The 22,631-nt window shown below is 34.1% G+C and overlaps 1 protein-coding gene across 3 annotated transcripts in view; it reads left to right on the top strand.

The window, feature by feature from the left end:
- Positions 1 to 22,631, top strand: part of OLA1 (Obg like ATPase 1) — a 170,993-nt gene that overhangs the window by 95,161 nt on the left and 53,201 nt on the right. The gene's annotated exons all lie outside the window — the stretch shown is intronic.

Raw genomic sequence — 22,631 nt, 5'->3', positions numbered from 1 at the left:
TGTGTATTTTTTCTCGATAAAAAGCTTTAAAAATAAAGCACATAAAATATCTAATAGTTATAGAATTTTAGAATCTGAAGGTTATTTCTGTTTAGAAGTTGTTGAGAAACTTCTTTTTCTTCTTTTTTTTTCTTTTTGGCAACCAAGGGTCATGGTGATAGGGTATTTAAGGTGTTTTTAGCAAGCCATACATAGTTAACAGTGACACTGTTTGTTTTTATGGTTACAATGTAGATCTTCCAGTTCTAGTGTTCATGAAATGTGGTTTTATGATAAAAAGCTTAACAGATTTGAAGAAAATAACTGAATATGTGGGTTTCCTGGATTTGAAGAAGTGATTTATATAAAGAATTGGTCTTCCATAGGGGTTGACTGAATGAATGCACTCTTAAAATAGACAGATAATTTTAATCTTTTATGGAATGAAAACCTGCATCATTGTCCTTAATATTCAAGTATGTTTTCTATCACATTATTAGTGAATAATTATTAGTAACATTGTAATAAATGTTTCAAAACCAGTTTTGATGCTTTTAGTTCAAATATGATTTAATTGTCTTTTACATTAAAAAAGCAGTGCCTTAATTGTACATTTTCTCATTTATTAACATCTTCCATAATGTGTTCTTACTTTTTAATGCATCCGTCATAAGAAAGATTTTTCTTTTTAGTTTTTTATGTATTAATTTTTAATATATCCGTTTATTTTTAATTTACTCATTTTCAAAGACTGTGATTGTTCCTCATTCGTGTTTTAGTAAATTTGGAAAACTACACTGTTAGGGAAGAAATCAATTACAGAATCAACCTCTAAATTTAAGCACACCTTCAATAAATTATGGTTGAAAGTGTGTGGACTTGAAATAGGAAGACGTGTGTTGAGCTTCTAATATCCTTGATGGCCTGGATCAAGCCCAAGTCACTTTACTTCTCTTAACATCATGCTCATTTCCTATTCAAATAGAATAGAGATTAGAGAGATTTGTCTGAGAAAATTGCACAAGGATAGGACGGAGACGGGGATTAAAAGTATGGGTATAAGGAATATTCCTTTTGGAAAAGGGAAAAAAAAAATTGTAAGAAAGATGTTGGGATTAAAAGCAATTCATTTGCCCCAACCAACATGTTTACTGATTAGGGCAGATCCTATGTCATCCCCCCTTTGGTCATTGAAACTTAACTGACATTCATAGGTCTTTCAGCAACATTAACCAGGGGCTGGCTGGTTAGTTTAGTTGGTTAGAACCCATCCTTGAAACACCAAGGTCACGGGTTCAGATCCTGTACTGGCCAGTGCCAAAAAAAGAGAGAAGATAATAATAGAAACATTAACTGACTTAAAAATAAATTTCTCAATCTTGTCTTTACTTAAATGGGAGAAAGGGCATCGAGTTCTTTTGAAATTCTCGGGCTACCATTTCCTGGATTTTTCTCTCCACTCAACCAGAATGTTGAGTGCTGTTACTCCTTGTGACAATACTTTCTTCCCATTTCTAACCATTTTCCTAAAACTCCTGTACAAGATTTGAAAGTGTAGCTGGTACTTGTGTTTCCAAAAAAATCTAAATACCGTCTCCCCAATCATTTTTCCTTTCACTGTCAAACTCTTTTGGATAGATGGAAAGCGTTATAGCCTAATTTTCTCATTCCCAAAAATGGATTATTCCACTTTTTTCTTCCCTCATGTTAGATTCAGCTGCTTCAGAACAAATTATAGATCAGTATTTCTCAACCTTTTTTTCGTTACTACCAACTCTAAGGAAAAAAATTAAAGCTGTATTTACATTAATTAAATATTAATGAGTAAGATTTTGTCAGGTAGGGTTTGCGCTTTCAAGTGCTGCAAACTCTTTTAAGTATCTAAGATTTTTTTCACCTCTCCCCACCCCTGAACGAATTTTTGCCCTTCTGGGGGCAATATTACCCCCACTGAGAATGCATGGTATAAATTATCTTATAGCCAACCTAATACATGTAAATATGGTAAAACAAATGGCTTTTTAGAAATATTTTTTGGTTTGCTTTTTATCAAAAACAGGATTTTGGTTATCTGTAACTCAATTTGGGGAGAATTAACATTTACAATATTGAATCTTTTAAAGAGTGAGGGGGCCAGGGAAAGGTTAGTAGACTGGTACAAAGTTACAAAGTTAAAGGTACATAGGAAGAATAAGTTCGAATGCCTTAGGGTGACAATAGCTAAAAATATTACATTGTATATTTCAAGATAGCCAGAAAAGAAGATCTTGAATGTTATAACCACAAAGAAATGGTAAATGTTTAAGTGATAGATATGCTAACTATTCTGATTAGATCATTATACAATATATGCATGTATTGAAACAACAAACTGTGCCCCATAAACGTATAATGAAAAAAAAATTCAAATAAAAACAGCAGCTGCCATCTTTAAAAAAAAAAAAAGGAATCTTTCAGTGCAGGAACATCTTATATTTCTATTTATTGAGCCAGGCACTGTTGTATACTTTTAAAATATGTGATCTTATTTAAACCACACAACATGCAATATATATATTCCTCCATGTTACAGTTGAGGAAACCCAAATTTCAAGAGGTTTTGTGCATTGTTTGAGATTTCACATGTAAATTGTAGATCAAGGTTTTCAACCAGATCAGTCTAGCTGTAGGGTTAAATTTTTTTTTAATTAACAGTTTTTTAATTGTAAAATATGACACACAAAAACTTTCATTAGTCCAGGGTTTGATCACTGTACTTGGCCCCCCACCCCCATGCATTAATCTCATATGTATAGTTTAATATATAGTTGTAAAACAAACACTAGTAAAACCTCCTTGCATATCAAGGAATAGAACGTTATTAGCACCCCAGGTTTCCCTGTCACTTACCAGTCTTAACTCTCTCCATCCTCCCACAGCTAACCACTATTCTAACTTTTATAGTAATAATATTCTTGCTTTTTTTGTTGTTTCTTTCATCTTAAATCTTTTATTTTGTTCTTAAAAGTAAAATAGTGTTTTTTTAGTCTTTGCTTTTTATACCACCAGTGTATGTACCACCTAAAACAATATGAATTAGTTTTGCCTGATTTTAAACTTTATATTAATGGTATATATGTGTGTGAGCATTTTTTACTCACATTATTTTGTACAAGTCGTTCATGTTGCATCTGTCTTTAAATCATTTATTTTCCTTGCTGTAAAATGTTATATTGAAAGGTTATGTACCTTTTAAAATCTGTTCTACTGTTGACTGGCATTTGAATTTTCCCCGTTCCCTGCCCCACACATGTTCAAAAGCTTCTATCAACTTTATTGTGGCATAATTTTATAAATAAAATGCACCCTTATAAATGTTCACCTTGATGAGTTTTGGCAAATATATGCACATGAATGACTACTACTCCAATCAAGATATAGAACATTTCTATCACCCCCCAAAGTTCCCTTATGCCCTATTGCGATCAACACATCCCTCCTTAGGTGGCCTTATGTAACCACCAATTTGCTCTTTGCTGTTATAGATTGTCATTATCTTTTCTAGAATTTCACATAAATGAAATCATATAGTGTGTTTCTTTTATGTTTGTCTTCTTTTATTCATGTATTGCTTCTGAGATTTTCTATTTTGTTACATGTTCCAGTAGTTTGTTCCTTTTCACTGCTGAGTAGTATTCCATAGTATAGATATACCACTATTTGTTTATCCATTTACTTGTTGGTGGACATTTGGGTTGTGTTCAGTTTTGAGCTATATTAATAAAACTGCTGTGAACGTTTATGTACAAGTCTTTTTGTAGACATGTTTTATTTCTCTTTGGTAGATACTTAGGACTGGAATGGCTGGGTCATAATAGAAAGTGTATGTTTAACTTTATATTAAAGCATTAAATTGGTTTTCAAAGTTGTTATACCATTTTGTATTCCCACCAGCAATGTATGATTTCCAGTTGCTTCATATCTTTGCCATTTGGCATTGTCATTCTTTTTTTGTTTCTCTTTTTACGCTTTATTATTGTTTTGGCATTCCCCATGTTTTTAATAATTATGAATAGTGCTGCTGTGACTATATAAGGGCATACATAAGGGTGATCTAAGGTATATATCTATAAGTCAGTAGTGTATTATATCTTCAACTTTACTGGATAACACTGTTTTCCTATTGTTGTATGAGAGTTTATCCTCTTGTCAACACTTGGTATTGTCAGATTTTTTTCATTTTTGCAGTTTGATAGTCATGTAATGGTATCTGTTTGTGGTTCTAATTCATAGTCCCCTAACTATTTAAAATTGAGTATCTTTTTTATTTGCTGTTTGGGATTTCCTTTTTTGTGAAATGTCTGTTCTAACTCTTTGGCTCATTTGCTCATTTTTCTATTGGATTAATATCTTTTTCTTATTAATTTGTGAAAGTTACTTATATATTCTGGATATAAGTTCTTTCTTATGAATGGATTGTAAATATCTTGTCCTGCTCTGTGTGGCTTTTTTTTTTTTTTTTTGGCTCTTTTTATCGTATCTTTTGAAGAACGGGTGTTAATTGTAAGGTTAGTTTTTTCTGTATCTTGTTTAATAAAACTTTCCTACCTTAAGGTCATCAAGATGATCTATCTTGTTAAAGTTTTATTGTTTTGCCTTTCACATTTGAGTCATAAACCCACCTGTGATTGGGTTTTTTTTTTTTTTTTTTTTGGTAAATGATATTCAAATCATCCGATTTGATTTTTCTTTTTATCCCCATATGGAAAATCTGTTGTTCCAACACCATTTATTTAAAAAACTGTTCTTTTTCTACTCCAGTGAAGTGCCATCTCTGTCATAAATCAAAGAACTGTGGCTCCTGGGTTTAATTTTACCAAAAATTGCTTTATGTCATAATATAAATAACAATATGACAGTTGGTGGGGCTAGAAACCAATGCTAACCAGGGAAACATGTTTGAGAGTGGATTAATTTTATAAGTAGTTGATTTATTAGTGAATATTTTTACATTATAACTTCTTTTGCTTTAAAAAAAAGAAGCAAGTCAGAATAATATTTATAGCACAATTCTGTTTATGTAAAAAGTGGTAGGTGTGTGTTTATAAGTGCAACAAAAGAGGAATGGAAATACACTCATAATTGTATTTGGAAAGGGAAGTGAGTGTGTGAGAGTGAGTGACTGGGTAGGCACTTTGTTTACCTGCTTTATCTCTGTTACTTGTCTTTCTTTCGTAGCAGGGTATTATTTTTATATTAGAAATTTTTTATTTAGGAAAAAAATGTCTAAGGGAATTATTTCCTTTAGGTGGCCTCCAAAGAAAGTGTTAAATGCATACACATTGTCCTTAGCTGTTTATGACCTTTATTCATCAAATTATAATTTTGGTTTTGTGCTAGAGAGAGAGGTGAGACTGGATGAGAAGTCATAGGCTTTAGGATCAATTTTCTCTTCACTGCTTTGAAAAATAGTATAGGCAATGTAAATTGCAAATAAAGATTAAGAAGAAAACTCATGAGTTTTCTCATGACTGTGTCGTTCTGAACAAACGTGAACACACGTAAGACTCATTGCCTTCTAATCTAGACAATATGTCAAATTGGGTTTCCTCAGAAGCAGACCTTGACACAAGGATTAGAATAAATAGTTTCCTTGGGAGCTGTCTAAGGAGGCACACATCAGGGAGTGGGGAATTGAGACCGGGAAGGGAAAGAAACCAGTACAAAGTACGTAAATGAGCAGGGCCCCCACGCCTAGGCAGCTGGAGCTCAGTCCTGCTGGGGACCTCAGGAAAACAGTGTACAAAGTGCCTCGTAGTTTTCTGTTGGAAGGGTGAGGAAGCTGGAGTAATTATCAACTAATTTCCATCAGTTACTGGTTATGGGCTAGTCCTAAGAGTTAACTCCATGGTGCCTGATGTCTGTGTGATCTGAGCACAGTGCTCAGGTAGAGTGACAGATGCTTACCTAAAGAAGCCATCAGCATGTACTGGACCTGTGAAGGCAAAGGGAATATGGGCAGGTCACCAATCGTCTGCTCAACATCTCTTCACTAAGTATGCATTTATATTTTTTAAATCCTAATCATTGTGCTTACTTTGGGTTGTTCTTTTGGATCACAAAGTGTTTTGGTGGTGTTTTATTTTTTTCTTCTGATTTATCTTTAGTTTTCCCAATAGAGTGTACCTATATGATTATGATAATTGTAATATTGACTAGTTATTTATTATAGGGGAGTTTCATTAGGAAAAGTTTTCTTATGTTCTCTAACAAATGGCCAAAAGGTATAAAAATGTGATGGATATAAAAGAGATTCCTACTTGAAAGTTATGAGAAGGATAGGTAGGTCATTTTGTTACAGGTTTACTTGATTATTCTTTAATATTACTGATCTCTTCCTGTTTATTCAAATATGTCTTTATTTTCTGGATAGTCTCAGAAATTCAGTATCCAAACCTCTTTCTCTATAAAGGTTCCAGTTTCTAGATTTGGATGTCACATGTATTTTTATGAAAATAAGAAGGAAAAGCTTGAATTAGATATGTTCTAGTATAAAACATGAGCCAAATTATTAATGTTAAAACAGAATCTTTCCTAAGAGTGAGGTTGATACATTCTGATATAGGAGAGACCTTCTGTAGTGGGTCTTGCTGTCTGAAAGAAAACCGAGGCACTAAAGAAGGCAGGAGTGGGATAAACATTTCCTATTGCTATCAGTGAAGTGTATTAGTTTTCTAGGGCTGCCGTAACAAGTACCACAAACTGGATGGCTTAAAATAACAGAAATTTATTCTTTCATAGTTCTGGATGATTAAAAGTCTGAAATCAAGGTATTGATAGGGCTATGCTCCCTCTGAAGCCTCTAGGGAAGAATCCTTCCTTGCCTGTTCTAGCTTGCTGCCTTGTGGCAGCATAACTCCAATTAGTCTTCACATGGTCATCTTCCCTCTGTTTCTGTCTAAATTTCCCTCTTCTTATAAGGACACTAGTCATATAGGATTAAGAGCACATCCTACTCTATATAGCCTCATCTTAACTATTTCTCAAATAAGTTCACATCATAAGTACCAGAGGTTAGGACTTCAACGTATTTTTTCGGCATACACAAGTCAACACATAACACCAAGGCATCAGCATCAAGGTTAATTTTTATTATTTATTTATTTATTTATTATTTTTTGGCAGCTGGCAAGTACGGGGATCTGAACCCGTGACCTTGGTGTTACAACACTGTGCTCTAACCAACCAAGCTAACTGGCCGGCCGAAGGTTATTTTAAATGTGTTTGTGTGTACATTACAGTTGGAAAGACAAAATTTGGGAAATGAAATTAGAATGGTTTAAGGAACAATTTATTTTGTGTTGGTTATTTGGAAAGCATCATACTTCAAAAATGTTCATGGAACTAATAGTTATCTAATTAAATAACTGAAGAAGGCCACCAGAAGTTGTAATTAATGAGTCTTTTTATTCCTGAAAATATCTCTGAGTAAATAATTAATGTCCTCAATAATAGATAGCTATTAGCAGACTTTTTTTTTTTAAGGTTAGGAGTCATGTTATATTAAATACTTCTGAAACCAGTAAGAATCAGGTTGTCCTAAGTAATTGTTAACATGGTATGAAACAAAGCAAATCCCAGAACAATTGTTGAAATACAAATAAGGCAATGAGTAATATTTAGTATCTGAAACCCCATATTATTTTACCAACAATTAGGGTTTGATTAAAATAATAATAGACTAAAGTAAAGCTAAATATATGGCTTTATAAATTAGGAATAAGGTAAATATAGACAATGGCAATAGCCATTATTTATTGTTATTATGTTCCATATGTGCATTATATCTTTTTTCCCTATTTATTTATTTGTTTGTTTATTTTTATTAGCTCCCACATATAAATGAGAACATGCAGTATTTCTCTTTCTGTGCCTGGCTTATTTCGCTTAACATAATTTTCTCTAATTCCATCCATGTTGCTGTGTATTTCATTCTTTTTTACAGCAGGGTAGTATTCCATTGTGTAGATATACCACATTTTCCTTATCCACTTGTCCAATGATGGGCATTTAGGCTGGTTCCAACTCTTGGCAGTTGTAAATAGAGCTGCAGTAAACATGGGAGTGTAAGTATCCCTTTGACGTGATGATTTCCGTTCCTCTGAGTATATACCCAGCAGTGGAATAGCTGGGTTATATGGTAGATCTATCTGTAGTTGTTTGAGGAAACTCCATACCATTTTCATAATGGCTGCACCACTTTACAGTCCCACCAACAGTGTAGGAGGGTTCCCTTTTCTCTGCGTCCTTGTTAGCATTTATTATTCTCAGTCTTTTGGATATTAACCAGCCTAACTGGAGTGAGATATCTCAGTGTGGTTTTGATTTGCATTTCCCTGATGCTTAGTGATATTTAGCCTTTTTTCAGGTATCTGTTGGCCATATATATATCTCCCTTCAAGAAATGTCTGTTCAGCTCCTTTGCCCTTTTTTTTTTTTTTTTTTGACCGGTAAGGGGATCACAACTCTCAGCATGGTGCTGTCTGCACCATGCTCAGCCAATGAGCGCACCGGCCATCCCTATATAGGATCCGAATCTGCGGCCTCGGCGCTACCAGCGCTGCACTCTCCCAAGTGAGCCATGGGCTGACCCCTTTGCCCATTTTTTAATCAGTTTACTTGTTTTTTTTATTAAGATGTTTGATTTCCTTGTATATTCTGGATATCAATTCCTTCTTAGATGCATGGTTTGCAAATATTTTCTCCCTTTCCGTAGATTGTGTTTTTGCTCTGCTAATTGTTTCTTTTGCTATGCAGAAGATCTAAATCCTTGGCCCTGGTGTCATCACTTCTTATTATTCTTAAGGCAGTTTTAAAAGTTGATTTTTACATAACTGAAAAAAACTTTTAAAATATTTGTTTTTAAGTAAAATTGAAAGATTCGAAAGAGTATACTGTAAGAATATAATTCTCTCTTTACTTGTCTTCTCATTTACCCTTTTCTCCTCTTTAGACTCTTGTGTCCTGGACTATTCTTATATGACTTAAAAGATCATTTCTAAAAACATGAAATAACTAAGAGTAGTATTCAGTGAAAGTGAACTGTGTTCACTCATCTTTCTCCCCATATCCTCTCTGTCCTCCTAGTTTCTAGTTAGTGAAACCACATTGTTGAACTAAAAACCTGAATCTTTGATTTCTCTCTCTCCCTTACCATGTACATCCCACCCTATTGGTTTTATCTCTTGAATATTCCCCATATCTCTTCCTTCCGCCTTATTTTCACGACAATTTCTTTAGTTTAGGCATCATTTATGATGAATTTATTTTTGCAGTTTAATTGATCTCTTTGCCTCCATTCTTAACTTTGTTTTACTCCAATATAAAATGCAGACCTAAACTTGTTATTCCCCTGATTGAAATACCTCATCACCTTCCTATAAGATTCTGCCAGCATAAAGTCCATGGCTTACAAAGTTCTTTTTGATTCAGCCTTGCCCGACTTAACATTGTCTTTTTCTCAGCTCTCCTGACAGTGAACTTAGGGCTCTAAACATACTGATTTCCAATGAGCTCATTTACTAGAACTACCTTTTTGCTACCCCTCCATCCCCATTTCTTTGTCATCCTTCAGGACATAACCTGTATCAGGAGTTTCCTACTCTTTAAAAAAAATTTTTTTATTGTGGTAAACTATGCATAACATAAAATTCACCATTAATCTTTTTTTTTTTTTTTTTTTTTTGGTCCTTTTTGTGACCGGTAAGGGGATCGCCCCACACCACGCTCAGCCAGTGTGCACACCGGACATCCCTATGTAGGATCCGAACCTGCGTGGCGGGAGTGCTGCTATGCTCCCAGCGCCGCACTCTCCTGAGTGCGCCACGTGGTCGGCCCTACCATTAATCATTTTTAAATGTACAATTCACAATGTTGTGCAGCTGTCACCACTATCCATTTCCAGAATTTTTTCATCATCCCAGGCTGAAACTCTGTACCCTTTAAGCAGTAATTCCGCAGTTCCTCCTCTCCCAGCTCCTGATAACCTCTATTCTACTTTTTGTCTCTATGAATTTGCCTGTTCTTGGTTGCTCATGTAAGTGGAATCATACAATTTTTGTCCTTTTGTGTCTGGCTTATTGTTGTAGCATGTATCAAAATTTCATTCCTTTTGAAGGCTAAATATTGTTACATTGTTTGTATATACCACATTTTGTGGACATTTGGGCTGTTTCCACCTTTTGGCTATTGTAAATAATGCTGTTACTATTCACACTATTGTACAAGTATCTATTGGAGTCCCTGCTTTCATTTAATCTCCACAACATTTTAAGTATTACCTCATTTTATAGATGAGTAAATTGAGGCCCAGAAAGATTAATTATAATCTGCCCCCAAGTCTGAGATGGACAATGTATTTACGTATGAAATGATAAAAACAGAAAATTGAGTATACATTGTGGTTATAACATTTATTAAGAAATTTTCATTGAAAATAGTCTAGAACGAAACAGTAAGTGATAATAGTGACTTAGGGAAGTAGAATTGAATGCCTACCTCTTAAGTATTTTTCCTCTTTGTTTTTATTGCTTTTATAAAATATATTTATGGAAAATGAACCCCAAAGTTAAAAATATTTTTTAAATACAACAGCCTGTTTAAAAGTGCATGAACTAGGAATGTAATTCAAAATTATTGTAGTTCATTATTTGAGTCCACATAATATACATATCCCAAAGCTAGGAAAGAGGTTGTGAATTTTTTTAATGAGAGTGAAAATTTTCTTAATTTGATGTGGCAATACCAATGTGAGAGTGAACCTTTGGTAGGTAGGACTACTTCATGATTATTATAGTAATTATTATAAGCATTGATGAGGGATTTTGACAGTGATGTGCTTAAGCAGCAAAGGGAAGGCTCACATTAAAGTGTCTCCTTTTTCTTGGCCTGGTATAAGAAGAATGAGAGTGTGAGTGTAATTAATCTAACGGTCCATTGGTATATTTTGCTTTCTCAGTTTGTGGTCACTTTAAGCAAAGACTTATTTTTCTCTCAAGGTTTTAAGAAAAAAAATTGACTTATTTGGTAATACATTATGTGAACATGTAAGAACTGCTAAAGATGAAAGACTTCTGAGTCATTTAGTCTCAAAAGTTTTATTGTATATTTAAATTTGAGTCTTTTAGTTGTAAAGAACAGAGATTCGATACACCATATTAATAAACTCAAACACAAGGACCATATGATCATCTCTATAGATGCTGAAAAAGCATTTGATAAAGTTCAGCACTCATTCATGACAAAGACCCTCTATAAGTTAGGTATAGAGGGAAAGTATCTCAACATAATTAAAGCCATATATGACAAACCCACTGCCAATATCATCCTGAATGGGGAAAAGCTGAAAGCTTTTCCTTTAAGAACAGGCACTAGACAAGTATGCCCACTCTCACCACTCCTATTCAACATAGTGTTGGAAGTACTAGCCAGAGCAATCAGAGAAGAGAAGGAAATAAAGGGCATCCAGATTGGAAAAGATGAAGTCAAACTGTCCCTGTTTGCAGATGACATGATCCTATATATCGAACAGCCTAAAACCTCTACAAAAAAACTGTTGGAATTGATAAATGATTTCAGCACAGTAGCAGGATACAAAATCAACACACAAAAATCAGTAGCATTTCTTTTCTCCAATAGTGAACATGCAGAAGGAGAAATCAAGAAAGCCTGCCCATTTACAATAGCCACCAAAAAAATAAAATACTGAGGAATTGAGTTAACCAAGGAGGTGAAAAATCTCTATAATGAGAACTACAAACCACTGCTGAGAGAAATTAGAGAGGATACAAGAATATGGAAAGATATCCCATGCTCTTGGATTGGAAGAATCAACATAGTGAAAATGTCCATACTACCCAAAGTGATATACAAATTCAATGCAATCCCCATCAAAATTCCAAAGACATTTTTCTCAGAAATGGAAAAAACTATTCAGACATTTATATGGAACAATAAAAGACCACGAATAGCCAAAGCAATGCTCAGCAAAAAAAATAAAGCTGGAGGCATAACACTACCTGACTTTAAGCTATACTACAAAGCTATAATAACCAAAACAGTATGGTACTGGCATAAAAACAGACACACTGACCAATGGAATAGAATAGAGAATCCAGAAATCAACCCACACACTTACTGCCATCTGATCTTTGACAAAGGCACCAAGCCTATTCACTGGGGAAGGGACTGCCTCTTCAGCAAGTGGTGCTGGGATAACTGGATATCGATATGCAGGAGAATGAAACTAGATCCATACCTCTCACCGTATACTAAAATCAACTCAAAATGGATTAAGGATTTAAATATACACCCTGAGACAATAAAACTTCTTAAAGAAAACATAGGAGAAACACTTCAGGAAATAGGACTGGGCGCAGACTTCATGAATACGACCCCAAAAGCACGGGCAACCAAAGGAAAAATAAACAAATGGGATTATATCAAACTAAAAAGCTTCTGCACAGCAAAAGAAACAATTAAAAGAGTTAAAAGACAACCAACAGAGTGGGAGAAAATATTTGCAAAATATACATCTGACAAAGGATTAATATCCAGAATATATAAGGAACTCAAACAACTTTACAAGAAGAAAACAAGCAACCCAATTAAAAAATGGGCAAAAGAGCTAAGTAGGCATTTCTCTAAGGAAGATATCCAAATGGCCAACAGACATATGAAAAAATGCTCAACATCACTCAGCATCCGGGAAATGCAAATCAAAACCACATTGAGATACCATCTAACCCCAGTTAGGATGGCTAAAATCCAAAAGACTATGAACGATAAATGCTGGCGAGGCTGCGGAGAAAAAGGAACTCTCATACATTGTTGGTGGGACTGCAAAATGGTGCAGCCTCTATGGAAAATGGTATGGAGGTTCCTTAAACAATTGCAAATAGATCTACCATACGACCCAGCCATCCCACTGTTGGGAATATACCCAGAGGAATGGAAATCATCAAGTCGAAGGTATACCTGTTCCCCAATGTTCATCGCAGCCAAGAGTTGGAACCAGCCCAAATGCCCATCATCAGATGAGTGGATACGGAAAATGTGGTACATCTACACAATGGAATACTACTCAGCTATAAAAACGAATGAAATACTGCCATTTGCAACAACATGGATGGACCTTGAGAGAATTATATTAAGTGAAACAAGTCAGGCACAGAAAGAGAAATACCACATGTTCTCACTTACTGGAGGGAGCTAAAAATTAATATATAAATTCACACACACACATACACACACACACACACAAACCGGGGGGGGGGGGGAAGAAGATATAACAACCACAATTATTTGAAGTTGATACAACAAGCAAACAGAAAGGACATTGTTGTGGGGGAGGGAGAAGGGAGGGAGGTTTTGGTGATGGGGAGCAATAATCAGCTACAATGTATATCGACAAAATAAAATTAAAAAAATATAGTAGTTTTATAAATAAAGACTAAACATATGCATTGGAAAAAAAAAAAGAACAGAGATTCAAGTTAGGCTACTTTAAGAAATGGAGTATTATTTTTAAAACACGAAGCAATAAGAGAAATGGAGATGCAAAAATACTCGAGGGTGGGAATTGTGCTATAGTCAGGCCTTTTGGAGTTGAATTGTAAATAACCCAGGATAGCACCCAAGAATTCAACAGGTCTGTGCATCTTCTCTCTGGTACTCTGCCATTCATATAACTCAGATATTCTCTATTTCTGCTTCACTGGAATTCTTTCTTCTTTTGCTACTAGAATTTGTTAGCTCTTTTTAAAAAAATGATGTTGATAATCTTTTTAAATCTAGTCTTTTTTGTTGTTGTTGGCTGGCCAGTACAGGGATCCGAACCCTTGACCTTCGTGTTATAAGAAAGCACTTGAACCAACTGAGCTAATCAGCTAGCTTCCACTAGAATTTATCTTCTGTTTTTGTGTTGTTTTTTATTCCTGCCTTTTGCTTCTTCATAATTTCTGTTTATTTACAATTAGCTTGTTTATAACTTTATGTAGTTTATCTTGTATTTTTTAAGTGTATTTGTTCAGCATTAAGTCTCCTATTCTATTCTCTTGGTATATCCTAATTCAGATTCCTGAGAGCATCTAATTGCCTCAGGTAATTTCCATCTTGGCAGAGGTTTTTGCCCCAGACCCCTTCATAGATTAAGTGCCCACTACTTCTGGCTAAGAGTCATGGGTAAGACTGTCTCCTCAGTAAAAGCAGTAGGCTGAGTCACATACCTTTGGAAAAGGACTGCGAGCAAAGCACCATGTTGGGTGATGAGTTTAGTATATTGTGTAAATGGTATGAGATGTGGTGCATTGTAGGTCCTTAGTACTCACTATTATGTATTGAGTGCACCGGCCATTCCTATATAGGATCCGAACCCGCGGCGGGAGCGTCGCTGCGCGGAGCATCGCTCCCAGTGCTGCACTCTCCCGAGTGCGACACAGGCTCGGCCCCAGGATAATATTTGTACAGAAGCATGTATATTGTGTTTGGAGCAAGGGTCACAAGTATTAGATTAATTTGAGACCAGACTACTTTAGTATCATCAATTTATATATACCCTGAAATGAAAGGAAATGATTCATATAAGAACTCATGTTATAGTGCATATATTATAGAAATATTTTCTTGGTTATTTCTACCTGTTCACTTTCTCCTTGCCTATTGCCAACCAAACACAGATGTAGAAAATTAAGAAGAGGACATGTTAGTATCACCATAAACTCATTATTACCAACCTTACATGGACCCTGTTTTTTCCCATTTGTACTCCTACTCTCTGCTGCAATTGCTTTTCTTTTCTCCTTACACCTTTTATTTATGCATACTAATTCCTTCCATCCCTACCCCAGTAAAAGCCTTCAGACTTAGGAATTCTCTCATGTTTTCACTAATCAAACCTAAAGCCTGCTTATTCACTCCTTTTATCTGTGGCCAGTTATCCTGTCATTGTTTTGGATCCTATCATTTCCTAATTTCTCAGAAATGTTACACTATCAGTCATTCTTTCTTCCCTTCTTCTTCTTCTTCTTCTTCTTCTTCTTTTTTTTTTTGCATTTAAGTGGCTTTATTGCGATGTAATTCACATACCATAAAGTTCGCCCTTGTTGTTGTTGTTGTTGTTTTGGCTGATGGCTGGTTCGGTCACCTTTTAAAGTGTACAGTTCAGTGGTTTTTAGTATATTCACAAAGTTATGTTTTGATCACCACTGATCCCTTCTTTTTTGTATATATAACTTGTTCCTCTCAAACTAGATTCTTTTCAGCATTTAAAGGTGGCTTTTTCATCTTAAAAAAAAAAAAATTCCTGAAAAAAAACACCAAAAAACATCCCTCTCCTGTCAACTATCACATTTTCTCTATCTTCCTTCATAAAAACCTCTTGAAAGAAGTATTTATATTTACTGTGTCCGTTTTCTTTACCTCCTAATAACTCAGTCCACTCTAATCTGACTTATCCTCCCATCACATTTAAACAGGTTCACCAGGGTCATCAGTGACTTTTTTATTGTTATTTCCAGTGGGCATTTTCAGTCATTGTGATTTGTCAGTAGCAGTGGACACTGTTGGGTCATTTTTGGATTCCATAACCACACTCTCCTCATTTCTCTCCTCCTTCTCTAGCAACTCCTCACTTTCTTTTGCAGACTCATCCTCTTATACCTTTGCTATTAAATATTGGCATTAAAGTTGAGTCCTATGCCCTCTTCTCTTCTTACTCTAAATACTCTCCCTATGAGATCTCATCCCTATTCATGGTTACAATTACTGTCTATCTGCAAATAAGTTCCACATTTGTATTTCTTGCCCTGATCTGTCCTCTGAGCTCCAAACTAGTTTACAGTCATACGCTGATTAATGACAGGGATACATTCTGAGAACTGCATCTTTAGGTGATTTCATCATCATGCAAACAACACAGAGTGTACTTACACAAACGTAGATGGTACAGACTACTACATACCTAGACTACATGGAAGAGCTGTTATAATCTTATGGGATCACCGTCATATGTGTGGTTTGTTGCTGATTGAAAATCATTGTGCAGCACTATATTTGATTCTTGATTTAACATTTTTTGGATTTCTCAGAGATATCTCAAAGTTACCACATCTAAAACCAAACTTAAGAGTATTCCCTCCCTCAAACCTAAATCTCTTCTAGTGTTTCTTAGCTCAGTGAAATGTACCCCTGTTAGATTATGCAAACCAGAAAACTAGTCATCTTTGACCCATTTTCTTTCCATCATTTCTCATATCTAGTCCATCCCTGAGTTCTGTCAATATGTGTGTATGTTTATCTGTATATATGGATATTTAAGTGTTCCTATATTTTCTTGTGTGAATTCATATAAACATACAGAGAGAGAGAAGAAGAATTAACTTATGGCACAGTGATAAATTAATGAATCTGGGTGTACTAACATTCTCTATCATTCTTGCAGCTTTTCTCTAAGTGTGAAATTACTTCAAAATAAAAAGTAAAAACAAAACAAAATAATAACATCTTATGGCTTTAATGTATGGAGTTCAGTTAAAATACATGGCAATAATAGCACAACAGGTAGGAGCAGATAAATGGAGTAAAGGTGTTAATAATACTTCAGTTAAAAGACAAAGAGTTTGGCAGTTCTTCAAAAGTTAATCATAGAATTACCATATGAACCAGCAATCCCACTCCTGGGTATATACTCAAGGAATTGAAAACAGTACTCAAACAGATACATGTACATGCACATTCATAGCAGCAATATTCACAATAACCAAAAGGTGGAAATAGCCCAAATGTCCATCAGGGAATGAATGGATAAACAAGCTGTGGTACATACATACAATCCAATATTATTCAGCCATGAAAAGGATGAAGTACTGATGCTACAATGTGCATGGACCTAAAAAAAACATTATGCTGTGTGAAAGAAGCCAGACACAAAAGATCCTTTATTTTTTGATTCTATATATGTGACATGTTCAAAATAGGTAAATTCTTAGAAACAGAACAGCAGATTGGTGGTTGCTGGGGGCTGGGGAAGAGAGGACAATGGAGAGAAACTGCTTAATGAAGTACAGGGTTTTAGTTTTGGAGTGATGGAAATGTTTGGAACTAGATAGAGTTGGTGGTTACATAACATTATGAATTTACAAAATGCTTTAGTACTAAATCACTTTAAAATGGTTAATTTTATGTTGTGAATTGCACCTCAGTTAATTTTTTTTAAATTAAAAAAGACTGTCAGATTGGATTTTTAAAAGCCCACGTCTATGCTGCTTATATGACACACATCTTAAATGTTAAGATACAGAAAATAAAGAATAGAGAAGTATATAATGTGCAAGCCCTAGACAAAAAAAAACAAACAAACAAACAAACAAAAAATTGGGGTAATATCAGTATACCGATATCAAAGTAGATTTTAAAGGAGTTAAAAAAAGGCATATCATAATGCTAAATGTTCAGTCTACCAGGAAGAAAAATAACTTTTTAAGTTTGAATGTGCTTAATATTATAACCTCAAAATATATAAAACAAAAAGGGGCAGAACTAAAAGGCAAAACAAAACAAAAACAAATCTACAGTCATGATAGAAAATCTTAATACTTCTTTTACTAATTGATAGAATAAGAAAATTCTAGTAAGGATATAGAAGATTTAAACAACTCGATTAAGGAACTCGATCTGATTAACATATATAGAACATTGCATCCAATAACCACAGGATGTACATTCTTTTCAAATACAAATGGAATGCTTACCAAAATTGACCATATCATTGGATATAAAGCAAATGAACAAATTTCAGACTATTGAAATCATAAAGAATATGTTATCTGACCACTATGGAATTAAAATTAGCAATCAGTAATGAAAAGATTACTGGAAAATTCATAAATATTTGGAAATTAAGCAGTATATAGTTGTTCCTCATTATCTGTGGGGCATTAACCCTCCCTTGGACCCCAAAACTTTTTTTCACAGATCCTTAAGTCACTTATATGTAAAATACTGTATTATCTGCATATTAACTTATGCACATTCTCCTACATATGTACCTTAAATCATCTCTAGATTACTAATACAATTCCTAACACAATTTAAATGCTATGTAAATAGCTATTATACTGTATTGTTTAGTGGGTAATGACAAGAAGAAAAGTCTGTACATGTTCAGTATGGTCACAACTATAATTTTTTTAAAAAATATTTTCAATCTGCAACTGATTGAACTCATGGATTTGGAGTCAAGGACACGGAGGGCTGACTGTATTTCTAAAAGATCTCATGTTTCAAAGAAGTCACTATGGGAATAAAATATTTTTAACCCTGTGATAATGAAAATGTAATACATCAAAATTTGTGGTATTCTTTTCTGGTGTATTGCACTCACATTTTATAAATTTATTGTCTTAAATGTATATATCCAAAAATAAGAAAGGGTGAAATCAGTGGTCTGACAGTATCCCTGTGAAGAAACAATAAAAATGAGAGCAGATATTAATGAAATAGGAAAGATACATAATAAAGAGGCTCAAAAAGGCCAAAAGTTGGTTCTTTGAAAAAACTAAAAAAACTGATAAATTCTTAGTAAGATGCGTGAAAGGGAAAAAAGAGAAACACAAAACCAGCATCAGTAATGAAAATGTATTACTGCAGATCCTATAGACTATAAGCTAATAAGAGGATATTATAAACAATTTATGGCAATGATTTTGGAAAATATGTGAAATGGACAAATTTAAAAGACTGCTTAACAAAACGAATGTAAAAAATAAAATATATAAATAGTTCCCTATTGAAGAAATTGAACCCAAAACTCACAACCTTACTATAAAGAAAACTCCTGACCCAGATGATTTCTCTATACATTTATAGTCTCATACACACTCTTCCAGATGATAGAAAAGGAGGAGAAAATTTTCCACCTGATTTTATGAGGCCAGAATAGTCTGATACCAAAACCTTACAATATAAGAAAGAAGTAGTACAGGCAAATCTCTTTCATGAACTTAAATACACATTCTTAAATAAAATGTTAGCAAACTCAATCCAGTAATAAATATTATTATTACTGAATCCAATAGTAAGTGATATTCTGTCATGACTAAAATTCTAGGAATGCAAAGTAGGTTTGAAACCAAATTAATGTAAAAGAATAAGGGAGAAAAATCATATTATTATCTCTGTTCATTAGAAAAAGGATTTGATGCTGTTCAGTCACTCATGATTTTAAAAAAAATCAGCAATCTAGGGATAAAGGAGGTTAATCTACATAGTCTGAGAAAGGGTATCTATAAAAACCTGCATAAACAATTATACTTAATGGTGAAATATGAAAGCTTCCCCCTTCATATCAGGAACAAAGCAAGGATGCTTACTATAACTGTTTTTGTACTGGAATTCTGAACCAGTGCAATAAGGCAAGAAAAAGAAATAAAATAAGATTGGAAAGGAAGAAATAAAAATGCCATTACTCACAGACAGCATGATTGTGTATTTAGAAAGTATAACAGAATCTTAGATGTAAATCATTTGAATTAGTAAATGAAGTCATCCTGGGTTGTGAAATACAAAGTTAATATAAAAAATGATTTGTATTTTATAATCCAGAATTGAAAGGAATTTTTTTTAGAGGATACCATTTGGTGTAGCATTAAACAAATAAATCAGATACGTGGGGATAAAGCTAGTGAAAGCTCTACTAGAATTTCTACCTAGAAAACTATAAAACATTAATGAGCGAAATTAATAAATAAATGGAGGGTTTTACTATGTTTTTAGATTGGAAGACTCAATATTTTAAAAATGTCAAATCTTTCCAAAGTTGATCTATAAATTCAGCATGTTCCAAATCAAATTCCCAGCAGCTTGTTTTTTGTAGAAAGTAACAAACTGATTCTAAATTTTACATGGAAATGCAGAGGTTCCCGAATAGGCAAGACAGTCTCAAAGAAGAATAAAGTTTGAGGACTTGGTACACATTAACCATGTATTAAGACTTATAAAGCTGCAGTAATTAAGACAGTCAAGGATAGACAGCAAGGATAGACTTGTATTGACCAATGGGACAGAATGTATATACAGACACAAATATACATGTCCAATTTGAGTTGTGGTAAAGGTGGTACTGCAGAGTAGTGAAGAAAGGAATGCTCTTTTCAAGAAATGGTGAAGAAAATGGATCCTTACCCACCTCACATTATACACAAAAAGTTTATATAGAGTAAAAAAGCAAAGCTCTTACAGAATAAAATGTCTAGAAAATAACAGAATATCTTCATGACCTTGGAATAAACAAATTTTTTTTTTGAAAGGGACACAAAAAGCAGTAATCATAAAGGAAACGGTTTTTAGATTAGACTACATTAAAATTAGGACTTCTGTTAGACAAGAGAGAGAAAAGATAAGCTTCAGAGAAAGGAGATATTTGTAGTATCTGACAAAGAACTTGTTTTCAGAATATGCAAAGGACTCCTGTAAATAGATAAGAAAAAGACAGACAGCCCAATGGAAAAATTGTCCAATAACTTGAACAAGCACTTCACAAAAGAGAAAATTCCCTGTTTGTCATTATGGAAATGCAAATTCAGACAATGGTCAGATACCATACACTTACCATAAATTAATGAGCAATAATACCAAATGCTGGGAAGAATGTGAAGCAAATGGAATTTTCATACAGTGCTGATAGGAGTGTAAATTAGTTCATCTGATTTTGAAAACTGACTAGTGATATATACTAAGTTGAGTAAATGCATGACCTATGACCAAGCAATTCCCATCTTAGATATGTACCCAAGAGGAACGCATATTTGGATTTACCAGAATACATGTACAAGAATGTTTATAGCAGCTTTATTACTAATAGCCTAATAGTATAAACAACCTGGATATCCATCAACAGTAAACTGGATAAATTGTGGAATATTACTACAGTGAAATATTATACAGCAGAGAAACATATTACTGCTACATGTAACAACATGTTTGAATTTCACAAACAACTGAGCAAAAGAAGGGAGACACAAAATAATACACATTGTATGATTCTATTTCTGTAAATTTCAATAACCAAGAAGCCAGGATAGTGATTGTCTCTAGGGAGGAATGGAATATTGTGAGTATACTGTCAGTAATATTCTATATGTTGATCGGGGTGGTAATTATAGGCATATCTGTTCATTCTTTGATAGTTCATTGAACAGTACACTTATGTGTGTTATAACAAGTGTATGTTATCCTTCAGTATATCCCCTTGTCAAGTTTGACCTGCAGACCACAGATTATCTTCTGCAGTTTCAGTTGTGTCTCCAGTTTGCACTTTTGTTTTCCTGCTTTCATTTTGATTTCCTTAAAAATCTTTGTTATTCCATCAACTGTCTTGACATCTCATCCATTTTTTTCTAACCTCACTCTGCTCTCTCTTTATGGCTTCATGCTTCTGTTTCATAGATACTGTTTTTACATTCTACCAAGTGTGCCAAATAATTTATTGAAGTTTTTTCTTGATCATTTTCAAAAATGTGTTCTTCCTTTATAACTCCTTATTCAGTAGCCCTTTTATTAAAATTATTTTTGTGGGCTTTCATCCACCCATACCACTTCCTTGAACATGGTAAAATCCATTCAGACTTATTTTCAGGAATCATAGGGACAATTGCCTTCTCCTTAGTAATGGTCAGATCCTCTACTGAGATCTATACCTCAAGAGCAAATTGTTGTCCATTCTGGTTGCCACTTTATAACAGACAGGTGAGGAACTTTTTTATGTTAAGGTGTTTTTCTCACTACCTGCTTCAGTGAATCATTTAACTGAAAAGCCACAACTGTCAAAATACATTCAACCCAGGTTATTGCTTGCATTAATCTATTGTCTTAATTCTTGGAAGATATACACCCCCATCCTCCCATACATACACACACAGTCATGTATAGCATTACTGCCAGTTGTCTTAGTTCTGTTCTTTTCTGGGAGTTTCAACCGCTAAAGTATGTGGAAAGATAGCAGTCAGGGATCAGTACTCTGGCCTCCGTAAACAGCAGCATTCATCCAGTAGAGCAATAAACAAATACTTAATACTATGATTCAGACAGATCCTAAATATCAAGTTAGGGTATATAGTAAACATCCATTTTATGAGAAAAAGCCTAGTTCAGTTTTTAATCAATTTTGGATATTTAAAGTCGATAGTTGGAGGAGGTAGAGGCAGTATATTAGTGCTAACTAGTGAGAATATTTTGAGCTGAGACCTTGCCCCGGTTCTTTTGGTCTGAGTACATTGTTGGTTGACTATGTTAAAGCCATCTAACTAGCATAAGTGAGCTCATCTGGATATCAGCATCAGATATTAGAGTGGTGGGTTTGGTTAGAGGGAAATGTCAGGCTTATAAGTTATTCTTATTACAGAATAAGTATATCCCCTTGATAAACTGCCAAGTCTATCCATTTAGCCATCAAATTTTAGGATTACAAATGGAGAACAGAGAATAGATGAAATTCCTACCTTCTCTGTCACCTTGTGAATCTTTTATTTTTCCTATTATAAAAATGTTTGTTGATTAAAAAATTTTAAAACAGCATTATAAGTTTTAAAAAGGAGGCAGAAAGGGAAAAGCTCTTTGGG

This window comes from Cynocephalus volans, chromosome 1 (genome assembly GCF_027409185.1).
Source record: "Cynocephalus volans isolate mCynVol1 chromosome 1, mCynVol1.pri, whole genome shotgun sequence".
In the NCBI taxonomy this organism is placed as follows: domain Eukaryota; kingdom Metazoa; phylum Chordata; class Mammalia; order Dermoptera; family Cynocephalidae; genus Cynocephalus; species Cynocephalus volans.
This window is presented reverse-complemented; position numbering and strand designations above follow the sequence as displayed.